The 21,342-nt window shown below is 42.5% G+C and overlaps 1 pseudogene; it reads right to left on the bottom strand.

Annotated features, from left to right (window-relative positions):
* Nucleotides 1–1,555: 1,555 nt before the first annotated feature.
* On the bottom strand, nucleotides 1,556–1,636 carry LOC132540525 (U2 spliceosomal RNA; annotated as a pseudogene).
* Between the last annotated feature and the right edge of the window lie 19,706 nt (nucleotides 1,637–21,342).

Here is a 21,342-nt window from a genome sequence, read left to right as displayed (position 1 = left end):
ATGGGTCACTACTAGACCATTACCTTTACTTCATGATCTTAGAGAATTAAAATGTGTAACTAGGTGTTGAAAGACATTTCCCCAAAATTCCATGCACCAAATAAAGATACAGAAAAAGGATGCCAAAGAAGAGTGTGAAGCAGAGCACTAGACAATAGAGACACTTGGGATCTGCTCCTCCATGCTGGGCCATAAGAATCTGCAAGACAAAGCACAGCTGAAGAAAAAATTGGCCCAGAAGTTGGAGTAGCTGGTGGAGGGTCCTCAGTGGACTGAGGACTGTCACTGACTTTCTTTCCTGAATGTTCTTCACTGTGTCTAATTTAAGACAAAACAAACAAAAAAATTAAAAAAAATTTTTCAAACAATCAATGACCTTTAGTAATAATGTCTATATAATATAGAGAAGATCCCCCTATTAATTTGGGGAGTCTAGATCTCCTTTAATATACATTTCTTTTTCTTTATTTATTCCTCTGTTGAGTTAGATTGTTGAGCATTTTGTTGGCTTTCAAATCCTAGCTCCTGTGAAAGTGTTCTATGAACATAAGTGCACATATACTTTTTGAATTAGAGTTTTCGTATTTCGTGGATAAATATTCAGGTGTGGAGTAGTTGTACCAAATGCTATTTCTATTCTTACACTTTTGAGGAATTTGCATACTGTTTTCCAAATAACTGCAAGGATTTACATTCCTAGCAAAGTGTATAAGGAGGCTATTTTCTTCCCCTTCCTCCCTTCTCTCTCTCTCTCTCTCTTCCTCCAGGTTATTGTTGGGGCTCAGTGCCTGCACTATAGATCCACTGCTCCTGGAGGCTATTTTTTCCCTTTTGTTACCCTTGTTGTTGTTGTTATTACTATTGCTGCTGTTGCTGGATAGGACAGAGTGAAATCGAGAAAGGACAGGAAGACAGAGAGGGAGAGAAAAAGAGACACATGCAGACCAGCTTCACCACCTGTGAAGTGACCCCCCTGCAGGTTGGGAGCCCAGGCTCCAACAGGGATCCTTACTGGTCCTTGTGCTTTGCTCCATGTGCCCACTGTGCTACCGCCTGGCCCCCAAGGAGACTATTTTCTTTACATTTTTGCCAACATCTTTCCTATTTGCTTACTTGATTATTTACTTATTATTATTATTATTATTTTTTTTTTTTACCAAAAACACTGCTTTGTTCTGACTTATGGTGGTGCTGAGGATTGAACCTAAAACCTTAGAAACCAAAGGCATAAAAGTCTTTTTGCATAACAATTATGATTACTTTTCCCACCTTCTTATTTTTTAAAATAATAACCATTGGGAGTCTGACAGTAGAGCAGTGGGTTAAGCGCACATGGCGCAAAATGCAAGGACTGGTGTAAAGATCCGGGTTCCAGCCCCTGCTCCCCACCTGGGAGGAATCGCTTCACAGGTGGTGAGGCATGTCTGCAGGTGCCTTTCTCTCCCCCTCTCTGTCTTCCCCCCCCTCTCCATTTCTCTCTGTCTTATCTAACAACAATGACATCAATAAGAACAACAATAATAACTACAACAACAATAAAAAAACAAGGGCAAAAAAAGGGAAAATAAATATATATATATTAAACTGATAAGAACAGATACTACACTTAATCTTAGCTAAAAGGCCAAGAAGCGATAATAAATGAATATAAAATAAAATAATAACCATTTTTGCTAGTGTGATGTAATAGCCCATTGTTCTACTTCATTTCAATTTTTATTTATGTATCCCTTCCTTGGTTATTGTGAATAATATTAAAATGAACACAGGCATTTTAGTATCTCTTTGAGACCCTTATTTCACTTCTTTTGGATAAATAATCAGAATTGTGATTGTTGGACATTATGAAAATCCTTTTTTAAAATTATTATTGCTTGAGTAACTTCTTTAAGATTTATTCATTTCCATGTACAAACTATTGTATTTACTGTTGAATGTAAAACATTAATTCCCCAATAAAGAAATAAATTATTAAAAAAATGAAAACAACAAAAAAAAATTTATTCATTTCTTGACAGGAACAGGCTAGGGGTATGAATTGACCTGTAAATACCCATGTACAGTGGAAGAGAAATTACAGAAGGCAGAATTACACCTTCTATACCCCTAAAATAATTATGATCCATATACTCAGTGGGGGAGAAATGATGAGGGGAAGATTACCAGAGGGCTCTGAGCTCCAACTCCATCAGAAACCAGAGAAAGGAGGAAAAAGGGAAGGATATTTGGATGTAGTAACTGGTATATGTGTGACTTGGAGAGGAAGAGAAGATGGGACCTTAAAAAAAGTGTGTGTGTGTGGGGAACATATACTAATATAGGCAGATAGTTGTAGAAATATTAATAGTTAACCAATTATCTGCAGCCTTGGGAGAACACCTGTAGCTTACAATGGAGGGGTTGGGACCCAGCACTCTGGTGGTGGGAATGGTGCTGACCTGTACCCCTGTTATCTTGTAATTTTATAAATCAATACTAAATCACTAATAAAAGACTTAGTCATTTATTTTGGATAAAGACAGAGAAATTGGTTGGAAAGAGAGAGAGATGTTGATGGCACTGTTTTACCATTTGTAAAACTTCCCCTTGCAAATAAGGACTGGGTTTTTTTTGCTTGTTTGAATTATTTCCAGTGACTTATCCTTAAGTTCACCGATCCTTTCTTTTGCTCAACTGGGTCTCTTGTTGAAATCCTCCAGTGGATTTTACAGTTCAGTTTTTATATTTTCTAGTTCATGGTTTATTTTTTCTTTATTGGGGGGATTAGTGGCAGTAAAATTCAGCAGGTGGTACATATGTAACATTTCTCAGTTTTCTACATAACACTCTTAACCCCCACCTAGATCCTCCTCTGCCATAATGTTGCAGGACCTGAACACCCCCCCCCCAAGTCCTTTACTTTGGTGCAATACACCAACTCCAGTCCAACTTCTGCTTTGTGTTATTCCTTCTGTTTTTATTTTTCAACTTCTACGAGTGGGATTATCCCATATTCATCCTTCTCTTTCTGGCTTATCTCACTTTGATTCTTTCAAGCTCCATCCAAGATGAGGTGAAGAAACTATTTCAATGCACCATTTTTAATAGCTGAGTAGTATTCCACTGTGTATATGTACTCAACCACTTTGTTGTTGGACACCTAGGTTGCCTCCAGGTTTTGGCTATTACAAATTGTGTTGCTATGAACATAGGTATACAAAAATCTTTTTTGGGTGGGTGTGTTGGGTTCCTTAGGATATATCCCCAGGAGAAGAATACAGGGTCATAGGGTAGGTCCACTTCTAGCCTTGAGAATTCTCCAGACTGCTCTCCACAGGAGCTGGATCAATTTACATTCCCACCAGCAGTGCAGGAGGGTTCCTTTGTCCCCACAACCTCTTCCATACCTATGGGCATTTGTTGCAGCTACCTTTTCTGGTGTATGACATTCTCACAGTAGTAAAGTGGTATCTCACTGTTGTCTTATTTGCATTTCTCTGACAGTCAATGACTTGGAACATTTTTTTCATATGTTTTTTTGCCTTTTGGATCTCTTCTTTGGTAAATGTTCTGTTTATATCTTCTCCCCATTTCTGGATGGGGTCATTTTGTTGTTGTAGTTGTTGCTAAGTTTGGTGAGATCTTTATATATTTTGATTATTAGCATTTTGTCTGATGTATGGCATATAAAGATCTTCTCCCATTCTGTAAGGGGCTTTTTTGTTTGGGTGGTGGTTTCTTTTGCTGTGCAGAAACTTTTCAATTTGATGTAGTCCCATTGGTTTATTTTTGTTTTAGTCTTCCATGCAATTGGATTCATATCACTGAAAATGCCTATAAAATTTAGATGGAACAGAATGTTGCCAATATTTTCCTGTAAGTATTTGATAGTTTCTGGTCCTTGACCTATTTGGAATTTACTTTTGTGTGTGGTGAAATGTAGTGGTTCAGTTTCATTTTTCTGCATGTTTCAACCAAATTTTTTTCAACACTTTGTTGAAGAGACTCTGCTTTCCCTATTTAATAGTCTGGATAACTTTGTCAAAGATTAGATGCCCATAGGTGTGGGGATGTTTAGTATCTTTTACTATTTCTTTGTCTTTGTTTAAATTGAACTCAGAACTTAAGATATGTAAGTCTGGTACTTTACCAGTTGAACCACAACCCCATCTGAATATTTCTTATTCTTTGTCAAATAATCATATACATTTACTTTATGAGGGTCAATTTCTGGAGATTTATCTTGTTCCTCTGTTTTAAATATCTTTGCCTGAGTCTCTATTCAACTCTGTGCTGGTAACTGAATTGATAAAATGGGCACCTCCTCAGTCTCATGAACTGATCTTACCCCAGTGATGATTCCCACCAATCAGTCTAGTTAGAGGTTTCAGACAGAGGGAGGAAGTTCTGTTAAGTCTTTCCCTCCCAGAGAGGAACAGCTTGCATTTATGTGCTGGCTCTGCAAGCAGAATGGTACAGGGGTATATACAGTTCAAGTTGCTACTTTTTTCATTTTTTTTTGTGATTAATAGTGGTTTACAAGACTATAAGATTACAGAGAATAGTTCTACAGCACACCCACCACCAAAGCTGTTTCTCCACTCTCCCACCCACCAAAGATAACCACTGCAGTTCTTACACAGTCTTCCAGTTTGTTTGCTCATGTATGCATGCCTGGGTGTGTGTGTGTGTGTGTGTGTTTTGCATGTTCATGTTTATAGGTTCTCTAGAGTCTACATATGAGTAAAACCATCTGGTAGTTGTTGTTCATCTCTTTACTTATTTCACTTGCGTTATCACCTCCAGTTCCATCCACAGTATCATCTTTTTGATTGCAGAGTAGTATTCCATGGAGTATATGTCCCTCAACTTCTTCAGCCAGCCATCTGTTGATGGATATTTAGGCTGCTTCCACTCTGGCTATTGATTGAATAATGGAGCTATGAACATAGGGCCATACATGTCCCTTCAAATTTAGTGTTTATAGTTCTTTGGATAAATGCCTTAAAATTATAATTGCTGAATAATAAGGAAATACTATTTTTTTCTTGCCTCCAAGGTTATTGCTGGAACTCAGTGCCTGCATTACAAATCCACTGCTCCTGGAGGCTATTAGTTTTCCTTTTGTTGCCCTTGTTTTGTTTTGTTTTGTTTTTAATCTTTCTAAATTAAATTTTTTTTTTTATTACAGAATTACATGTTGACAGGGGTTTGAATCCACACCATTGCCACCACCATAGTTCTGAATCTGCAGTCTCCCCACTCCAATCCACCACAGTTCCCCTAAGGTTGTAGACATGGGCCAACAATCATCTCTACAACTATCTGTCCACATTTATACATAGTTGCACCCCCCTTTTTAACGATTCAATCCTCTCTTCCGTTCCAAGCCACTCATGACAACATAACTACCTCCATATGTCCCTCTCCTTTTTCTTCTCTCTCTCTGGGTGCTGATGGAGCTGGAGTGCAGAGCTCTCTTATCTTCATCATATCACTTTTTCCCCACTGTGAGTATGGATCAAGGTTGTTTATGGGGAGCAGAAGGTAGGAGTTCTGGCTTCTGTAACTGCTTCTCCTCTGAGCATGTTGCCTTTGTTGTTTATCGTTGTTGCTGTTATTGTAGTTGTTACTGCTGTTGTTGTCGTTGAATAGGATAGAGAGAAATTGAATGGGAAGGGGGCGATAGAGAGGGGGAGAGAAAGATAGACACCTGCAGACCTTCATCACTGTTTGTGAAGTGACCCCCCTGTAGGTGGGAAGCTGGGGACTCGTACCAGGATCCTTACACTGGTCCTTATGCTTTGCGCTATGTGCACTTAACCCACTGTGCTATTGTCTGCTCCCCAGGAAATACTATTTTTACTTATAAGGACTTCCCATACAGTTTTCCAAAGGGGCCAAGCTGCTGCTTTTCTTGTCCCTCGGGGTTCTAGACTGCATTAGACCCAGCAAAGCTCCAAGTCTGGTGAACCAGATGCTAGTTCTTTAGACCTCCTGGGAAGTGCTGGGGTGATGATGCATGGGCAACTCCTTTTGGAAGGAGGAAGCTGAGAGCTGGGAGGCTTTTGTTCACTTGCTTTGTGCTGGGTTGGAGAATGGGAGAAGGGAATCTGTGGCATCAAGCAGCCTATGTTCCCTCCTCCACTGGACAGCCAGGCTGTGCTACATCCATCAGCACTGTATTACTGGCAAGGCAATAATTAGCCCTCTAGGAGGTGCTTCCTTGGAAAAGTTGGGGTGCTAAATATACGAATCAGCCACTTCCCTTTCCTGATGATGTGGTGTGACTCTCTCCCCGGGGCAAGGTCCCCAGCAAGAAGCTCTCCTGAATCTGCTGCTTTCACCTCCTCCCAGTATCCAGTGATTTTTTTTCAGTTTGTATTCTGGTTTCTTACAAAGAGAGAGTAGCCACAAATGAATTGGGCTGAATTGGGCTGTTTATAGGGAGGGCCTAGGAGGGATTCCTATTTCACTATGCTTACTTGATTTTATCTCCATGACTGATATTTGTTCATAAAGAAGGTACCAAATATGGCAGGGGTAGATAGCATAATGGTTATGTAAACAGACTCTCATGCCTAAGGCTCCAAAGTCCCAGGTTCAATCCCCTGCACCACCATAAACCAAAGATGAATAGTGCTCTGGTTAAAAAAAAAAATCCACCAAATAAAAGAATATTTAGTGAACACTGAGTCTCAAATACAATTTCAAAGGCAGAGTGGTGGAATACTTAGTTACCTTTACTAATGGCAAAGGAGGGATTTCTAGATTTAGAATTAATAGTTGGGGTTCCTAGCTATCTACTAATAGTCTTTCCTTAAGTAACTCACTTACCTGCTGTTAGCCTTACTTTTCTTCTCTCAGAGATGAGAATAGTAGAAAAGACCTCCTGATAAAGATGCCATGAGATAAAGAATATGAAAGGGACTCCACCACCCCATGTTGGAAATTAGAAGGGTATCTAAAGCTTCCATACATAGTAAAGAGTCTCTGCTCAAGTTTCTTTCCATTAGTACATATCACAGCTACACACGTGATTTTTGTGCTCTGGAATTAAAAGACAGTACTTCTAGGCATTTGCTAGGAAGTAACAGGTGATATTGCACAGTTCTTCCCTAGCAACCACAACAGAAGAAAGGGTTGTGTTCTTTTTATTTATTTCTATTTTAAAAAATATTGTGACTGCAGTCTCCCACTCTCTGACTAATAATATCATTTTGTCTTTGGCATTCTGGGTACTTAAACCTAAATCATAAATGCTAGAGGGATTCTGGGGGCACTCTAGAGAGGAGCTGGCATTGTTCTTGCCAGATGGACTTTATGTAGGATGTAGGGTGGGTAACAGAAAATAACCCCACACGTGGCTCAATCAGAAAAGCATGGGAGCACGGAGGTGGATCTTTCAGGCATGGACTTGGATAGAATAAATACAATAGATCCTATGAGGTAGTTGGGCGGTAGTGCTGCAGGTTAAGCACACGTGGAGCGAAGTGCAAGGACCGGTATAAGCATCCTGGTTCAAGCTCCCAGCTCCCCACCTGTAGGGGAGTCGCTTCACAAGCGGTGAAGCAGATCTGAAGATGTCTTATCTTTCTCTCCCCCTCTCTGTCTCCTCTCCTCTCTCGATTTCTCTCTGTCCTGTCCAACAACAGCAGCAGCAGCAGCAAAAACAATAATAATAATAACCACAACAATGATAAAACAACAAGGGCAACAAAAGGGGAAAAAATGGTCTCCAGGAGCAGGCACCAAGCCCCAGAAATAACCCTGGAGGAAAACAAAACAAAACAAAACAATAGAGCCTATGGTTTGGTTGTTTTCAGTTGTTGGGTGACAGATTGGGTACCTCCTGAGAGAGGGGAGCCCAGATTTGCTTTCTTCCTCCTGGTAGTGTTATCCTGAATTCTTCTCGTTTGACCTGACCTTGAGTTCCATCAGTCCCATGCAGGTTGAACTTAATGATTCTTTCTTTACCTCTCAGGGGTGTTGTGGGATAGGGATGAATGAATCCCAGGCAAAGCGTTAATTGGGTTCTTCCAGGAAAAGGTGCATAGTAAGTGAAATGCTAATTCTGTTATGAGTTTCCTGCTTCTCTGTCACCTGGGAAACAGAAGAGATGTTTACATGGTTGTGCAAAACTGTGTTCTTCAGCATTATAAGCTTATGGGGAAATAAACACACACACACCACAATAACAACCATGCTGTGATGAGATTTTGGGATGAAAGCTGGTTCAAGGAAGGGTGCCTTGGAGCCCCGTGCTAATCTTCCTCACCAGATGGGGTGGTTCTTAGGAATGTCAGTCTTGTTTGTTTTTACTACCTCATATGTTTATTATTTTTTAGTCAAGTCTTTTTTTTTAAATAAATAGTGGCATACAAGATTGTAATATTGCAGGGTATACAACCTTTCAGATGTTATACACTTAGTGAATAAGAAATGTTCATAAAGGGCTAGGGAGACAGCATAATGGTTATGTAAAGAGACTCTCATGCCTGAGGCTCCAAAGTCCCAGGTTCAATCCCCAGCACCACCATAAGCCACAGCTGAACAGTGTTCTGGTAGCTTTCTGTGTATCATAAAAATAAATAAATAAAATATTTAAAAAAGAAATGTTCATAGATTGCCTTTTGTATAAGACATTATTTGTATAAGACATTGTAAGCATCTGTCCCTTTGAATTAGTCCTTTCATGTCCCTTAGACAAATGCCTAAGAGTGATATTGCTGGCGTAACGTATTTCCATTTTTATTTGTTTAAGGACAAATATTTTTAATATTCTGAAGGCCACATACTTGCCCTTTTCCCTATTTCAACTATCCACAATCCTCTTTGTATTAATCAATCAATTATTTTTTTTTTTTTTGCCTACTGGATCCTTTTGCCTGTACTAGTTCACACCTCCCAGCAGAATTTTAAAAAAAAACTTAAAAAATTCAGTAGAGACACAGAGAGGAGATACTATAGCACTACTCCACTGTTCATTAAGTTTTCCAGTGATGGTCCTTACCCATAGCAAAGTGTATTCTCTATCCTCTCCTGGGTGAACTAGTCCCCTGCCTTTACACAATCCTTCTATTCATTGGTTAGTGCTTACAATCTTACTAACAGACTTTAATTTCTAATTAACAACTTTGGAGTCTATTAACAATAAATTATTGATACAAAAATATTTATTTATTTCTACTCATGAGAGACAGAAAGAGTGGTGGAGGAAGAGAGAAGGCAGAGCAGGAGACCTCAGGGAAGATGGTCTGATGTATAATCAGTGCATGTCTTCCCTATTCAACAATATATATATTTTTTTGCCTCCAGGGTTATTGCTGGAGCCCAGTGCCTGCACTTGAACTGGGGGCTCAAGCCAGAATCCTTGGGATCCTTGAATTTCATACTATGTGTGCTTAACCTGGTATGCCTGCCCCTCCCCCAAAAAATTCTTATTAGGAGATTAATATGTTAAGTGGTTAGCCACTAATGTGAATAAAAAAAAAAGGATGGAATGTCTTAGTGAGTTTATGGACTCAATATGATAGTCCTAGTAGTCTTAGAAAAGAATATTAAAAATATTAAATATTTTTGTTTATGATTGCATGAACATCAAAGAAAGATATAAAGGATATTAACTTTTTTAATGATTTATTTATGGACTGGGGGAATAGCATGATGGTTATACATAATGACTTTCAAAGCCTCAGGCATCAAAGGCCCCAGGTTTAATTCTCACCACCACTATAAACCAGAGATGAGAAGTGCTGTGGTGAAAAAGAGAACTAAATAAATTATTTATTTGTAAATGAAAAAAAGAATGATTTCAGGATATAGTTTCACATTGTACCTACCACCAAAGTTCTCTATCCCCACCTTCCCAATGATAACCACCATAATTCTCACAGTTTGTTTGCTCCTGCATTTTTTGAAAGTTTATGTGTTTTAGTTCCTTAAAATGCACATATAAAAAAAGTTAAAGAAAATCAACATGTAAGTGAAGCCATCTTCTTAGTTTGCTAAATACAATTACCTCCAGTTCCATCCATTTTGTCCCAAAGGACACAATATCATCTTTCTGATTGTAGAATTGTAGTCCATCGAGTATATATCCCATAACTCCCTTAGCCAGTCATCTGTCAATGGACATTTAGGCTGTTTCCACTCTTTGGCTATTTTGAATAATGCAGCTATGAACACAGAGGGGCATCTGTCCCTTTGAATTAGTGCTTTGATATCCCTTAGACAAATGCCTAAGAGTGATATTGCTGGAGCATAATGTATTTCCATTTTTATTTGTTTAAGGACTCTCCATGCAGTCTTCCAAAAGGTCTGCACTGGTTTGCATTCCCACCAACAGGATAGCAGAGTCCCTTTTTTTCTCTGCAACATCACCAATACCTGTCACTTCCTATTTTGTTGATGTAGGCCAGAGAACAATAGTTTTAACAGGTAGAAATGTGTTTTTTCTTGTGATTGACCACATCATAGACCTGCTGATAGCAGTAATTTTGACAGTTTCTTGGTTGTTCATAGACAATGGTAGGGAATATTATTTTCTTTTCTGGCAATTTTATGGTCCTACTCAAACCACCTAGAAGGGCCTAAAAGCTCTGCAGCCATAGATAGAGGTAGGAAGCAGTCATGCCCAATCAAGGAGACTCAGACACACTTCTTCCATATCTGTCTGTCTGCCTTTCCCTTGATGAGACCTGATGACTTTGTTCAGCATTATTTTCCAGAAAGTTTGTAAAGAGCCTTGGAAGGTAGAGATAGCTGCCCACTCGAGAACAGAGGAAAGATTTCTTTCCTCACCAGGAAACTGCAGGCAACTTACATCTCTTTCTCTCTTTCTTTCTGGGGTAAAGAGTGGCCAGGTCTGCTCACACCCCCTTTAAGATTGAAAGTGTTCTGAGTTTGAACTACCCCAGCTGTGTCACAAACACAGTGTGCAGACTGCATCCCACTGAGTGTCTCTCTGAATCCCCCATGAAATTTTCATAGAGGTAAACTGAGGCCCAAAAAGCTAATGCTGCCTGCTGTGTTTTGACTCATAGAGTCTGTTGTCTCAGATCTTGGGGTCTCGTGTCTTCTGGTAGCACTAACTATGGCAGGACAAATCATCATCTTACAAGATGTCATACATTTCTGTTAATGGTGACCTATTTCTTTTCCAATAAAAGCTCTCATTCCTATTTCTTTTCTTTCCTTTTTTTCTCTGAGCCTTGGGAGCAATGCTCTGTCTTAAATCAGTGCCTTGTTTCAGCGCCCTTGGAGAGGTGATGCAGCTGGCTCCTGGCTGCACTCCTGCCTTCAGTCTTTCCACCCTTCTTTCAGCTGCCAGCTCAAGGGCCTGAAGAACAGCTTAGATTGCATCAACCCCCGCCTCACTCCTAAACAGCCAGTGGCTCCCCACTGCCAGGAAGAAGTATCTCGTCCTTAGACAAAGCATGCGGTATCCACACTCGGCCTTCCATGTCTGCCTGCAGACCTCAGCTTTTCCTCGGCCTTTTCTTACCCTCTGTCCTGTGGCCATGCTGGGCCATGTGACAGGTATGCCAGCCACATTCTGTCTCCTGCCTTTGTTCATCTTTCTTTTGCCTGAAATGCTTGTTTAACCTCCCATTTGGGAAATTTTCTCCCTTTTCTATTTTCTATTCCTTACCCCCTCCCCCCACTTTTTTTTTTTTTTTGCCACCAGGGTTGGCCTAGTATCAGCAAAGACACTCCACCATTCTCAGTGGCTTTTTAAAAAATTATTTATATATTTTTATATTACAGAATTATATGTTGACAAGGGTTTGAATCCACACCATTGCCACCACCATAGTTCTGAATCTTCAGTCTCCCCACTGTAGTTCACCACAGTTCCCCTAAGGTTGTAGACATGGGCCAACAATCATCTCTACAACTATCTGTCCACATTTATACATAGTTGCCCCCATTTTTTTCTAATTCAATCCTCTCTTCCTCTCCAAGCCACTCATGACAGCATTACCTACCTCCATATGACCTGCTCCTTTTCCTTCTCTCTCCAGTTGCTGATGGAGCTGGAGTTCAGAGTCCTCTTATCTTCATCCTATCACTTCTCCCCCGCTGTGAGTATGGATCAAGGTTGTTTATGGTGAGCAGAAGGTAGGAGTTCTGGCTTCTATAGCTGCTTCTCTGCTGAGCATGGGCAGGTTGATCCATATCCCCAGCCTGTTTCTATCTTTCCCTAGTGGACCAGAGCACCTGAGATGCGAGGGTCCAGGACACATTGGTGAGGTTGTCTGCCCAGAGAAGTTGGGAGTCATGGTAGCATCTGAAACTTGGTGTCTGGAAAGTGGCATGACATAAGCTGAGACAAAATGGTTAATGAACAAGAACCAAAAAGTAGGATTAGAGTGGATGAGATTAGGAATTTTAGGGTAGAAGAAAGCTAGGAAATCCATTTTAGGCATGTTCCTGGGGGCATACAACTATAGTAGTTTTGTTTGCTTTTGGTAGCTAGCCTGAGGTTGGAGAAGAATATTGTCTGAGAGAATGGTATCAGTGGCCTTTTATTTTTCCCTTTCTTATTTTCTTTCTGAATGTAAGAGACAGAGGGAAACAAAGAGAAAGATGGAGAGAAAGAGAGAGAGAACTTGCAGTTCTGCTCCACTGCTCATAAAACTTGCTCTTGCAGGTGGGATGGGAGCTTGAACCTGGGACCTCATACATGGTGATGTGTATGCTTTACTGGGTAAATCATCACTTGGGCCCCTTTTTATTTTAAATATTTTATTTATTATTTAAAAATTTTATTTTTATTTATTTATTTTAGATAAAGAGAGAAATTGAAAGGGAAAAGGGAAATAGAGAGGGAGAGAGACACACATCAGCAGTGCTATTTCACTGCTCCTGAAGCTTTCCCCTTGTAGTTGGGTACCGAGGGCTGGAAACTGGGTTCTTGCCAACTGCAATGTGTGGTCTCAACCAGATACGGCACCACCCAGCCCTATTATTATTTTTTTTTTACCAGAGCACTGCTCAGTTCTGGTTTATGGTGGTTTGAGGATTAAACCTGGGAGCTCAGAGACTCAGGTAAGACAGTTGTTTGCATAACTACTATGCTATCCCACTAACCCTAAAGGAGAGGAGAGAGAGAGCCAGAGCATCACTCTGGCTTTTGCAAGCCCGAGGATTGAACTCAGGATCCCCTGCTTGAGAGTCCACTATTCCATAATCATATTTTTAGGATCTTGAAAACAGAAGGTGCAGTGTTTCCAGATGAATAAGCACGGCAAAGATGCTTCTGGGAGCCAGGCCTATGGGCCATGGGTGAGTGCATTCAGAGAGAGGGACTGTGTCCTACAAGAACCAGAATAAAGAAATGGCACGAGAGCCAGGGAGTTTCTCAGACCTTGCACGCTGGGGAGAGAGGATGGGGGTACTTTAAAGACCAAATAAGAAAGAACTTCCTGTCCACACAAAACATTAGAAGCAGGTGGCAGGTAACATCAGAGAAGTATGAAGAGCTCTTTGCAGGCAGGTAAGGAAAATGCTCCCCTGTATACAGAATTCTTTGTCTGGGGGGAGCCACTGCCAGTAATTTGAATCTTGTGCAGTGGAATCTTGTGCAGTGGAATCTTGTGCAGTGGAATCTCCATCACTGAAATCTGGAGGTGGATAAACAGTGATTATCTGCAGAGATAATTATGTGGTGCTAGGCAAACCTTATATTGTGGGAAGTTCCACAGTCTCCTGTCTCTGTGGCATGGATCCTGGTGCTGATCCAAACCCTATGAGCTTCTGGGGATTGGCGGGTATTGGGGGGATGTGGTTTACCAGCTGTACCTTCACAGTTCTGCATGGGAGGTTCAGTCATAGCAGATCAAACGCCCTTCTTATGGAGGTATGACCATCCCAGTCATGTCCCCAAGGGCATGTCCCCTGCACCCTGCTCCCCTGACTTGCCCCCTCCACCCTACTAGTCCTGGTCGGAGGGTGAAAAAACTGCTCTGGAATTTGTTTTCTGGAAGATTCTGTATCTGCTACAATTTTTCAACTCCTGAACCAGGGGTCACTGTCTTTGAATGTTTCACATCTGAGGGTATTTATCAGGGACTCGTGTATCACTGTCATAGAAAAAGGTATGGAGGGCAGAGTAGTCCCTGCCTGTCATCAGCTTTCAGAGAGTTTACCTTGAGTGAGTCGCTGTAACCCCCAAATCCTGCGATTTCTCACCTATAAAATAAGGGGCAAAGAGATACTCAGAAGATCTTCTCTAGCCCTGCCCCCTGAACCTCTGTCCCTGTAGGAACACTGGCAGATGTCTCACAGTTCTCTCTGAAGAAGGAGATGGGTCTGTGTAGGGTTCAGATTATCAAAGTGAGAGGGGTTCTTCACATGAGGTGGTTCTGTCATTAGGGAGGATAATCAAAAGTGCATTTTCTAAATGAGCCATCAAAAAGCAAAGCCACAATTCAGGGTTGAACATTTCCAGAAGGCTCCATGAAGAATAGATGGGACTTGCTGGAAGGAAGGAAGGAAGGAAGGAAAGTAGGAAGGGGTGAAGGGGTAGCAGTATGGGCAAAGCTTAGAGGGGTAGAAGGGGCTGGTCTGAACATCTGTGACCAGGCATTAGGGAAGCAGGGCCCAAGCGCAGCTGGGATGCTGTCCATGCCATGCTTGTTAGTAAGTGTATATTGTTATTAGATAATGTAAAGTCATTTCATTTTAATTTTCCTTTAGTTCATTGATTAGCTCAGGGAGAAGAATATGTGTGTGTGCACTCACATATTTTAAGACCCTCAGTAATTTTTCCATCCTTTTCATTCTTTTAAAAACTATTTATGTATTTCTTTTTTTTTAAATTTTTTATTTAAGAAAGGATTAGTGAACAAAAGCATAAGGTAGGAGGGGTACAACTCCACACAATTCCCACCACCCAATCCCCATAACCCACCCCCTCCCATGATAGCCTTCCCATTCTCTAGCCCTCTGGGAGCATGGACCCAGGGTCGTTGAGGGTTGCAGAAGGTAGAGGGTCTGGCTTCTGTAATTGCTTCCCCGCTGAACATGGGCGTTGACTGGTCGGTCCATACTCCCAGTCTGCCTCTCTCTTTCCCTAGTAAGGTGTGTCTCTGGGGAAGCTGAGCTCCAGGACACATTGGTGGGGTCTTCAATCCAGGGAAGCCTAGCCAGCATCCTGGTGGCATCTGGAACCTGGTAATTGAAAAGAGAGTTAACATACAAAGCCAAACAATTTGTTGAGCAATCATGAATCCCAAGCTTGGAATAGTGGAGAGGAAGTGTTAGGGAGGTACTCACTGCGAACTCTAGTGTAATCCTGCTTTCAGGTATATATTTTGCAGTAGTTTATGGATACGTGTGCACATACGCTCTCTCTCACAGAAACTGGTGTATGTCTAGGTTATGGGACTTTGTTAGAAAGTGAACTACCTGAGATGAAATTAGAGTGTACTATAAAAGGAAAGGTCTCACCCGAGTAATGAAGCTGAAGGGTTGTCATTCCACACGTGAAGTCTCTGGATACACTCTGAGGTGAAGCATGTTGAGATGGCAATCGTTGCTTTGGTTAGGTTGTGATCGGCGGATGCAATATTATTTGGTTTGGATTGGGAGATGCATACGGGAAAGTGAGCCCTATCCAAGGGTGCCAGGACTGGGGGAAGTAGGGGCTCTATAGTGAAGATGTGAGGTTCCTGCTATCTTAGGGTTCAAAAAGACAATCAATAGTTAATATTATCATCACATTATTTGTTAATTGGGTTAACTTTGAAAAGTCCCTTTGTTATGGTTTGCTGTACAGTACCCAGTATCTTGTATATAGCTGTGCTATTATGTATTTCTTTTGGATAAAGACAGAGGGAAGTTGAGAGGGATCTAGAGCAAGAGAGAGAGAGAGAGAGAGAGAGAGAGAGAGAGAGAGAGAGAGAAAGACACCTGCAGCACTGCTTCACAGCTTATGAAGCTTCTCCCCTACAAGTGGGGACCAGGGGCTTGAACCCAGGCCCTTGTGCACAGTAATATATGTGCCAAGTGGGTGTGCCACCATCCCACCCCAGCACTTTTATTCTTCAACCAATAGGAAGAGCAAGTCTTAGACTCCACAGAATAATCAAGTAAAGTGTCTCTGAGATTTGTACATTTGTATTGTTCTTCTTGTATGCATCTTGGAGTTTTCTTCTATTTATGACAAATGATATCATTTTCCCATTTTTTACATAGTGATGTGAAGTTTCCCTCTTGAATGATTTGTAAAGGAAACATGGTATTTTAAATGACAACACTAAGTAATTTATAACACAGGTGGCTTAAATGTATAGAAAATCCCAGAAGGTAATTGGGAGTGGGAACAACTAGGAAGCCCTGAGGTGCACATGAAGAGACAGGGTTCTTGAGGAAGATGGCCTGCATTGGCCACTAGTTATATTTAAGTCATTGAAACTGAATTTCAGGGTTATGGAGGGGGTGTGAAGAGGAAAGGATGATGATGACTCAGGAAAATACTTCTAGGTATTAGATACTCACATATCCCTGAGTTCTGCCCTGGGAAGCTCCTATTTCCCTGTGACCTCTGAGATTCCCTTATGCCATGCCATGTAATGAGACACTCCCCCCTACCCCAATTCTGAGGAAGGGGGGATACTGCAATCCGGTGGAAGCATGTTGGATTTGCACCCAGAGAGACAAACTTTGAATGTGGGATTATACTTCTTCGCTATGCCATTTGGGATAAGTCATCTACCTTCCTCTCCTTTCACATGATTAGTAATGAAACACCAATGGTCACATCAATTCTTTTGTGAGAAAGAGCCTCTTTCATGTATAGGATGTTTCTGGCACACAGTACACATCTAGCAGGTGATCATCCTCTCTCCTCTAGCAACTGATCCCTGTGGGCAGGTTGTCTGCTTTGTTAGCACTGTGATGTCACAGGACATAGTGCTCCTCTTGGGCAGCAGCCTTTCTGAGGTGCCAGCTGCAGGCTGTTACAATTCTCAGCACGTCTGGGCAAAGGGCATTTCAACAGATCGCTCTGCAGCTTGGACTGGCAGGTTCTTGATATTGGCATGATCTTGAAACTATTATTTCCTCCTCTGACTCTTGACCTATAGAAAAGAAAACACACTGAGACATCTAAATCTAGTTTTATATTATGCACATGGAGAAATCTCACTTTCTAGATAGAATATTCTCAGGTCTCTTTTCGATTACAAGTGAGAGAAATGGATGCAGCATGATGAATTGAGACAGGGAACTTTTCAGTGTATGCACATTAAAAGGAGGAAGTAAGTGATGAGACAGGGGAATCTGGGGATTTAGGCATGGCTATAACCAGGTGCCTAGCGCTATTAGGACTGATGAGTAATGTAAGTAAGTACAATCTGATTTTCACTCACCCAAGCGGCAGAAAAATGTGTAGTAGACAGGTGAGGTGTTAGAGTATTGTCAGGTCTTCTGAGATGAACCACTGTTGGTGGCATGAACTGGACAAAAACTATGTGAAGGGTTAGAGCAATGGAGTTTGAGTGGTTTATACCATGATGCAAAAGCTGAAACTTCATAGAAAAATGAGAGACAATGTTTGTTACATGTTTGTAGCAATAATAAACTGCCATGATGTCAGACTGATACTGCCAGAGAATGAAGGCTCAGAGACATTGAATGACTTTCCTGAAGTCAGAAAGCAATTCAGAGGAGTACCTTGTATAGCAGCTCCGGCCTCACAGGCTCTCCTCTATGTTGTGCCGCATTTTTGTGGTGGCTCAGCCTTCAGCTGCTGATTCCGTTTGTCCATCTCATTTGACCTGATCACATCTGTTAAGAGTCTTCTGAAAACTCTTCACCTGGCCCTCAGGGGACCCTGGACCCAGGACACAAACCAAGCAAGATATATGGAACAGCTTAGTGGGCTATTCTTGGGGGCAGAACCTCCCACAGGGGTCTATGGGACACTGGGCACTATAGGACATTCCAAGACTTCTCTCTCCTATAAGCTGGAACCTATTGGATGGGATGGAGGAGGTGGTTCTGGATCCAATGTTGTTGTGCTTGCCTAAGTATCAATTCTCCTGCTTACACTTTCAAGCATGCCCCTCCCCCTCCACCCCCATGAAGTGGTCACCCAATTCCAGGCTGCCTGCTGTGCCTGCACATTTGGACCCTCCCCTGCACTGTGAGATTCTTGGTGGTCCAGATACCTAGTGGTCTGCCTGTCTTTTGAATCTGTTTGCCCCTGACTCTGCATCAGGGCTTGGAGGCTGATGTCTCAGGGAGCAACTACATCATTTGTCTCTGTGACAGCAGAGGAGATGGAACCTGAGTCCCTAAGGGACAAGATCAGTACCTCCAGCCCTTCTCTCACTAGATCCTGCACCTTGAGTCTTGGTGACCTGCTCTCTAATCCCGGGGCTGCCACGTGTTCTGCTGTTTATGTGGGGCACCTGGGAAGGGCCATCTGATATGGTTCACCTTGGTCCCTGGCCACCACTCTGACTCCAGGTCTATGCATCTGTTCCATTGTTCACACACAGTTGCCACTTTAGAATCTATGCTGGCAGGTTGAGATGCTCCAGGGGGTGACTGAGTATCAGGTGACAGCAGGCCATTTACAGCTGAGTCAGGAGGGATGTGCAGCAAAGCTCTAAAGTCAACATGGAAACACAAAAATGCTGCATGATAAGATCTGCCCTGGAAATACTTTCAATTGTTCACAAAGTTCCAAATAATCCCATCTCTTCCTGTGCCTGTTACAGCCAGCTTATCCTTGAGAATGGGGACATGCACCTGTTTCTTTGCTTGAGCCCCACATAAAATGATTGCTTTGTGTTTAGAAGACCAGTCATATTAAAAGAATATGGGGTCCTTAAATAAGACAGCTACAGTCTTCTTGCTCAGCTATGTGGGCTGAGAGGAGGAGCAGGCAAAGTCCTGGATGAGGCCTGAGGGGTCCATTCTCCCCTTGCATTCAAGCAGGGGTGTACTTTTCTGGGGCAATGACAATGAGACCTGTTGGCTGATTAACTTCTCTCTCTACTGAGTACATGCCAGTAGCCTAATGCAGATTCAGTAGGTTACTTACAGTCTTCTTGTAAATATCAGAAATAGGAAAGATCTGAGCCATCAAGCAGCCTGGAGTGCATGTGGTTGTCTGTTGAGGTTGATGCTTGAGAGACACTCTGGAGCCTCTGGAATGTTCTTCTTGCCACTGTCCGCTCTCTTGCCTTCCGTTTGTCTGCTATTTCTCAGCTGAGCCCCTGACACCTGCAATGTGTCAGAAGTATCTTTCCATCCATTCCTATATCCTGATGCCAGTCCCAGGTGATCTATCACTTCCTGTTCTGTGACAGCCTCAGGAAAGGCAGGTCTCTAGAGCCCAGGACCAGGGGTTTTGGATTTCCAAGCCCTGGTGTCAAATCCCAGTCTTTCCCCTTTGCTAGCTGTAGAGTCACTCTCTTGGAGTATGTTTCCTTCACTGAATAGATCATCATCCCTTATTTTAGGGTTTTGTAGCATGCAGACATGCAAGCACAGTGTGTGGGGTGTCAGAGGATTGGGGGCTGCCCACATGGTTATTGCTGGAGGGGACTGGTCCTCCCTTGGTTTAGGCATATCCCAGAGCTGATGGCTTTGCACCCCCTGGCCTTGGGGTTCTGGTCCTAGTCTTGTCACCAATGACCTTTGTGACTAGCTCCAGGAACTCACCTGACTTGCTGGAGCCCCTGCTTCATGCCTTGTCCAGAAGTACTCCTCCTTCTTCCTCTATCTGCCTCCCAGGATTCCTGTGAGACTGTTGCACAGATGAGAAAATGCGCCAGAGCTCTACTCATAGGAGGCCATGGAGAAATAAAAGAGGTCTGGGTTTGAGTCCAGCACCCCTGACAGCTGAGTGACCTCCAGCAAAGAGACCTTACCCCACTCCCAGGTCCTCCTACTTATTTGTAGTACAAAGAAGGTGATGAGTGTGAAAGTAGCTCAGTTCTCTAAAACACTGCATTCATGCAAGGAACAGAAATATCATTATTAATGAAAGTGCTAAATGCTCTGAAATGCCAGCTCCTTGAGCAGCAGTATCCCTCCAAGGAAATGACATCACTCAGCTTGCTGGGCTTTTCAAAGACACATCTGTTGTATCCTGGGAGGAACGAGGGCATAAGACAGTCTTGCTCTAGCTCTGGAGAGTCTCCCTGGGTTAGGCATGATGTTTTCACTTTTGTCTAGTTTTGTTTTCCGAGGAGTCAGCAGTGGGTCTAATTAATGCCATCAAAAGCATGACATTTAATTAACTCAATAACATGTTGAGTCTAATGATAACATATTTCAACACCCAGCAGGCAGTGCTGGTCTCAGGGCCATTTCTAAGGAGGCCTGTGAGTTGATACATCCTTCTTCACAAAGTCAGAGGAGTGTGAGGGCAGCAGACAGTCAGCTGGGCAGTGTCTGGGTCTCACGAAAGGCAGAAAAGCCCCAGGAGCAAAGGGCAGCTGAGGGCATGGGCTACATGCCCTCAGATCTCTGATGTTGATCTCGGTTGTTGGACATCCAGGAGCAAACCTCATGTCTGAATGTCTGCATCCCTTATCTTGATTAATTCTCATTTCTGCTTCCAAAGGCAGAGGTACAAGTAAAACAGTTGGGTCAGCACCTCACAGGTGGTTGAAGTCAGATTGCTAAATCCATTGTCCTGAAGCCTCCGGGGTGTAGACACGGGGGCCCTCTGCTGGACATAGGACGATCTACACCCATGCTTACCTGGTGCTCAGGGAGATGAGGCTCTTGTCTGGAAACTTCCTTCTAGGATTCTAGGGTCTCACCTCTGAAATTGTCCCAAAGAAAGAGACTCTTAGATCACTCAGTGTCCTTCTTTCATGTATCCTCTCTGTTTCTTTCTCTCTCTCTTTCTTTCTTGCTTCCTTCCTTCCTTCCTTCCTACCTTTCTTTTTTTTGCCTCCAGGGTAATTGCTGGGGCTTAGTGCCTGCACCAATCCACTGATCCTGGAGGCCATTCCCTCACCCCCCCCCATTGTTTCCCCTTGTTGTTGTAGCCTCATTGTGGTTATTGTTGTTGTTGTTTATGTCATTCGTTGTTGGACAGGACAGAGAGAAATGGAGAGAGAAAGGGAAGACAGAGAGGGGGAGAGAAAGACAGACATCTGCAGACCTGCTTCACTGCCTATGAAGCCTTTGAAGCGATTCCCCTGCAGGTGGGAGCCGGAGGCTCAAACCGGGATCCTCACGCTGGTTCTTGCGCTTTGTGCCACATGCGCTTAACCTGCTGTGCTACTGCCCTACCCCCTCCTCTCTCTACTCTATTTCCATTCTGCTCACTGTAAGAAGTTTGCGTCTTTTAAAATTCCACTGTGTGGGGGGCCAGGCAGTAGCATA

This window comes from Erinaceus europaeus, chromosome 9 (genome assembly GCF_950295315.1).
Source record: "Erinaceus europaeus chromosome 9, mEriEur2.1, whole genome shotgun sequence".
Lineage (NCBI taxonomy): Eukaryota > Metazoa > Chordata > Mammalia > Eulipotyphla > Erinaceidae > Erinaceus > Erinaceus europaeus.
The sequence above is the reverse complement of the archived record's forward strand: the minus strand, read 5'-3'. Positions and strand labels throughout refer to the sequence as shown.